Raw genomic sequence first — 6,204 nt, 5'->3', positions numbered from 1 at the left:
TGCACGTGCGTGCACGTCTCGCGTCTCGGCTGACACATATAACCATATATAGGATAACCTTCCCTCCAAAAAAAGATATAGGATAACCTTCTTGGAAATTTGAAATTTCACATGAAGTGTACAATACCTAATTCTTGTCTCACACATAATTTTTTTAAATATCAACCTCTCATTTATTTAGTCAAGGTATGCAGGAATCTCTGCCAAGATAAAGTCTCTCATACATAACTTGAAACATCATTCTTTATGAATCAATATTCCTCTTGAATCAAATATCACAACAATAGCACCCAAAAGATGGAAAAGAATCAGCATGTTGGAGATATGAATATTTGATGCATAATCATATATACATCATGTTGTCCCGTCTTCTTGCGCAATGCATGTCTCAAACTCTTGACTAATACAAAAAAAATCAATAAAAATGATTTACAAGCTTATTAACAGTACATGGGTTATGATCATGCCCTTCAATGGTACACTAACAGCAACATTGCACTCAATTTTTATTGTATTTTGTGGGACAAACAACTATTTTTTGTTGCCTCCTGCCTACGGTTTGAAGTTTCACAAGTTGCCAATGCAAGTCTGTCATGGATAAGCCTAAATGTGAGCAACACTAAATTAAAAGATGGGCAATTTGAAGTTCCTGCTATTTTTACTTGAGATGCCTTCTGATAAAATTCCAAAGCATATAGAGTTTCTGTTCAAGAGGCATGATAATGGCACACTGCTTCAAGGTTATAGCCTGCTCATGCACACTTAAATGATCAGGAATATTCAGGCTAATGCCTGCTACTTCCTTAATTGACTTCGTCTATGTAGCAAAAAATTGTAAAGCTCGTCTAACTTTGGGAATCGGAGAAATAATAGTGTCAACATGGGACTGCAAATCACCGATGACAAATTTGATCTGCCTCATCAAACACAAATATATGTTCCCTACGAAAGAAGTAATGATTTTAGATTGTCAACATCGCATAATTTGGAATTTAAGATAACTTATAAATCAGGTTGTATCCAATAATTTGGACCTGTGAGCAATTGAAGTTTGGAGTCTCGTCCAAGTGCAGTACTCACAGCTGAGAAGTGCGAACTAAGATATTCATACTATTTATGCATTATTTTTGTTGCTAAATTCCGGTGCACTTAAAAATAGCACCACTAGTAAAACTATGGTGCTTCCTCCCCACCTTCTTGATCACATCCCAAGTTTGACCAGCAAAATCATTAGTGGGGGAGGGAATAATGCACAACCCACACCATCCTCACTCCATTCCCCCCAATGCAGCTACCAAAACTTATTGTGGTAAGATACTCCATCCAGGGAACTTTAATCATTGTTACTGGCGACATTTCTTTGCAACGATACTTGACATGACCATATGATGTGCTAGACAGTCAAACTGTATGAATAGAAATTCTCAGAGAACAATTTGCATAGCTAAAAATCAAAACGAATAGAACCTGGCTTAACGGAGTATGACGATTTTTTCAATAGAAACGACTGATCCATCAATGTTAGTATTAATCACAGCATTACTACATTTATTTTAGGAATACTGTAAACACATCACCGTACTGGTTCCTTTGGAGTTGTTGCCTCTGCAGCTTTGTGTGCTCGCTTTCAATGGTTTAACCTGAATAGGATTTGAACAAAGGTCAGTGTTAAAATCTAGTAAAAACTAAAACAAAATAAGATCATATATGGATGAACCGAGGCATGGTGTATAGGAGAAGAGAGACTAATAGAATGGGCTAGCTATACAAAAAGAACAATTAGAGGAACTCATCGAACATTTGGTGGGCATCCACACGCTTCACGGTGCAGCTCCTACCACTGTGCCTCCCTGGGGTGTTCACACAGCATGCTGCCATGGTTAGTGGAACAGCGACAGCGGGAGGAACGACAGCGGCGGCATCTGCATCGCTAACCACGAGGAGGACCGCACAGGCATATGCGTCCCTGACGCGAGGTCGAGGAACATAGGCTAGGAGTCATCGGCACATCGGCATTTTCAAATGCCCAGCCGGAGAAATCCATCTTTGTGGCTGAGCCGGCTGTGTCCCACGCCGCCGCTGCTTCTCGAGGGAGGAGATGGACCTGCCGCCGCCGACACAGGCCTAGCCCACTATATCATGCGCTGCCGCTGCCGCCGCCGCTCTACATGTATCAAAATGAAATTTGGACAACAAATTGGAGTAAAATCTAGCATGTATTGTTTATACTTCAGAAATCACAAGATTCATCTTGTCAATACGTTTTTTTATAATCGCACTGCATCTCGCTAGTGAATCAGGAGAAATTCAGAGGAAGAGGCAGACTCAGCTAGCTAGTGATCTGTACAGCCACCATTTGCATTGGCTATGGCTAAATCAAAGGGTTACTGCTAGGGAATGGGGAGAAATTCAGAGGAACATGCAGACTCGCTAGCTAGGGATCCAAAGGAAGATGCAGAAGACGCCTAGAAATTGCGGCCACGGAGCAGGCGATTCCAGCTCTTGTGGGAGGACAGGAATCTTGGAAGTGAAAGCAGCAGGGGTTGTCCGCGCTCTATCGTTCTCCCTTGGATTCGCCCATTGTTGTGCTTCTTAAGATACGACCATGGTCGTGCTCCCTGTGAAGTGCGCCACACCTCTGAGAACTTGTGGCACGGCTCGATGGCGCGGATCTGGACGCCGGCCATGAAGCGCGTCTCCCCCCGCACACTTACACTGGGCTGCCGCCACCCGTCACGGCTCCGCTACGCCATGGTCGTCGCCACCGCCATGAGGATTACAAGAAGCTCGGGCACGCTTTGATGGCGGAGATCCAGACGCCCACGTGCTGGCCCTGGGCCACCACCGCCCGCCGCTCCGTGACACCATGGTAGCCACCACCTCCCCTGGGTGCGGGAGGAACCACGCGCAGGGGCCTGGATCTGAGCGAGGATTACGCGCTTGCTGGGGAAAGAGACGTCGAACCGGCATGTTTTGCGGGCGATGCCTGGCAGACCACGGCGTCTGCCAGGCAGAACATTTGATCTGAGTCGTTGATTTGGATTTACAGATCTTGATGTAATCTCGGCAGTAAGATTTGTTTAAGTTAATTTGATCCAAGGGTCTTGGTTATCTTGTGTACAGTTTGTTGTGTGGTTTTAGGAGAGTTTATGTTTGCTTTTTTAATAGTAGTGTAGATTACTTTATGTAGTGATGATAGTGTAATACGTGTTGAACTTTGTCATATTGTTTTACAATTTTTTTCTCGTCTTATTTATTGTTCATCTCCAAACTTCCTCAGATTTCATATATGACCTTCTAGAAAAAAATCAAACTCTTTCCTAAACATATGAGGTTTACGTCTTTGAACATACAAACTTTTAAAACATGAACTTACACTTTTTGCACGATTGAACATCTGATCAACTAATATACTTTTTTGTCAACAAACCGCCGTAACATAAGTACTAAAACTGATACTAGCTCTTACATATTCCATGACAAAATCAAACAGCATATGCATGATCACCACTAGACCATATACTGAAAACAACGAGAGTCATATGAACTTTCCACATAGGATTTTTCTCTCACTCATGTTCAGAAACATAGATCAACAACTGTTCTGTTTGTAACTTTTTTTGTCAATCACTTTATGAATCATACAGATATCCAGTTTGATCGCTTGAAGAACCAACTTCAGTGTTCGAATTAGTACCTTTTCAGAGGTGCAGACGCAGCCGGAAAGTAGTTCTAGTGGAGCTCGAGGGAGCGTTGAACATAGCACGACAGGGAGCGTCGAACTGCCCGCTGCCATGAGGTTGACCTGTGGCGGAGGATCCACTGCCCACAGAGAGGCAGAGGTGCGCCGGCGGGTGACGGCATGGAGCTCCCAAACATCTTGCATATATATTTTGAACTAATGTTTTTTTCTGTCATTGCACTGTTGTTGATATATAATTAGACCAAAATATCACCGCTACCAAGTCTGCACCAAGTACCTGTATGAGTTCAATTTTTTTAGACCATAGTTCAATGCAGCAAGGTTGCAAGTTCAAACAGTCAATGGACCAAAATTTGTTTGAACACAAAATGTGCATGCATGTTTTGATACGCAACAGTTTAGAATCAGACATAAACACAAGTTCAGCATCAACGAAACACAAGTTCAGCTAGAGTTAACCGGAAATGGGTTCAGTATCAACCTCCAGCATATAATTTTTTGAACTGAATTTTTTCCTATCATTGTACTGTTGTTGTGTAGGGAGGATTGAACTCACAATACCCGCTACCAAGTCAGCATGAACAGTTCAAATAAAACCAGGTGTGACATGTGCATGAACAGTTCAACAATTCAAGTTTCATCAGTGCAAAGCTCACATGAATGCATGTGAGATGCTCGATCCAGAGAGAGGAGGGGCCGTACCGGAGGTGGCTCTTGTGCGTGCCCATGGTTAGAATCGGCAGCGGGGCGCCGTGGTGGAGGAGATGGCTTGGGCGGGGGTGGCACGCCAGCAGGTTGGTGTCGGCCGGCTCGATCTGGAGTCCTCGCTCATCGATGAACTTATCCGCGGAGGAGAAGGTGAGGCGATGGCGGTAGTAGATGAGGCGCTCGGCGGCGCGCTGGGGGAGGGCCGACCGTGGCAAGCTGGGGGAGGGGGCTGGCGGCGGCGCGCTGGGTAGATGGGGAAGGCGGCGGTGTGCTGGGGGAGGGTTCGGGCGGCGACGCGCTGGGGGAGGGGTCAGGCGACGGCGCGCAAGGGGAGGGTCCGACCGCCGGCGCGCTGGGGGAGGTCGTCGCGGCGGCGGGGTGGAGGGGGGTCGTGTGGTCGTGTGGCTGGGGACGATGGGTCTCGGGTGGCTGAGTGGGGCTTTTTTCTCCTTTAGTTTGGGGCCGAGAACGATTAGTTCGGCTTTTTGGGTTAGATTGCCTCTGATCGCTCTATATAGGACGAAGAGTAACAAAATATTATATTGTTTCTAGTAACAGAATAGCTCTAAACTATATACATACATACATAATATATATATATATAGTCTATTCAAGACCCTGGGTGAAGAATAAATAATTCTTCACCCCGGTCGAACGACCCAGCCAGCCGGCAGGCCGACTTGGCTCCATTGCATCGCACACGCCTGCACCACTTTCCAGTCGAGCTCCCACTACCGCAATTTCTGGATCTATTGGGAGCAGAAGAGGCATGCGGTTCGGAGGTGAGCGGCGGTAGGTTTCAGCGGCGAGCCGACGGCAGCTGCAGGTGGATTCGGATGTGTGCGACGCTGGGGGTGCCTTCGTTGGCTGGTTCCAGCGTGGAGGCGAGCTGCGTTTCGAGAGGCTTCCCGGCGGGTGGCAGCCTCGTCGGCCGGCGGCCGCGCCACGACCCGCCTCCACCCTCCGCTCCCTTTGTCGCGCTGGCTGTGGCCCGGCCTACGTTGGTTGTCCCCTCCCCCTTCCTACAACCAGCGAAAGCTGACCCCGCGTAAGATCAATGGCCTTCGCAGCAGCAACATCTATTCAACGCCCCGAATTCTTCAACCAGTTGGACGAGCTTCCATGGCCTTTTTGTCCTAGCTGCTAAGACATTCAGGTTTCTCTCTTTGCCTCTTTCCTTTTGTCCCTTTGTATGTGTGCGCGCGCATATGCAGGATGAGTATTGTGCAGAAAGAGTATAAAGATCAGGAGTCAATTTACATCCTATCTGACTTAGATCTTTTTTTACTAGTTAGGTTTATGATTTGGCTTTTGCCTGTGTATAAGTTTATTCCTAATCAGGAATTAGCTACCGTACCACCGTAGTATTTCTCTCATTCTGAATCTTAAATGTATTTTAGAAATCCTATATTAATCATTTAATTTATGACATAATTTGAGAATGGTCAAACAAAAGTTGTTGTTTTGTTGCAAACCTAGATGTTTCCATTTTTCAAATGCCATGTAATGTTTCTCATAGGCTCGACATATACATCTGCATTTGTGCTTGGCTGTCTATCCAAATTCAATTTCTTCCTTTATTTTTGTTGGTTCGGTGATGCATTTTTCTCAGAGCTTAGGTATACTGTTGTTAGCTGAATTTGATCATAGACTGATCTTCTTTCCATGTCATGCAAAAGCAACAACCTTCTCTTTATGTTGTGATTTACAAAATGTTATAGGTATATTGTTTCTAGCTGAATTTAGTTGACTGATCTGATTTCAATGCCATCCGAAACAGCAACCTTCTCTTT

General features: G+C 45.3%; 1 long non-coding RNA gene across 1 annotated transcript; it reads right to left on the bottom strand.

Moving 5' to 3' along the window:
- Positions 1-1,445: 1,445 nt before the first annotated feature.
- On the bottom strand, positions 1,446-4,879 carry LOC125521834. The gene is made up of 3 exons (XR_007289463.1): positions 4,406-4,879; positions 3,698-3,980; positions 1,446-1,640 (listed from the first exon to the last, which is right to left on the bottom strand). It is a non-coding gene; the product is annotated as an uncharacterized LOC125521834 (long non-coding RNA).
- Positions 4,880-6,204: the final 1,325 nt, after the last annotated feature.

Source organism: Triticum urartu, chromosome 7, assembly GCF_003073215.2.
Source record: "Triticum urartu cultivar G1812 chromosome 7, Tu2.1, whole genome shotgun sequence".
NCBI lineage: Eukaryota > Viridiplantae > Streptophyta > Magnoliopsida > Poales > Poaceae > Triticum > Triticum urartu.
The sequence above is the reverse complement of the archived record's forward strand: the minus strand, read 5'-3'. Positions and strand labels throughout refer to the sequence as shown.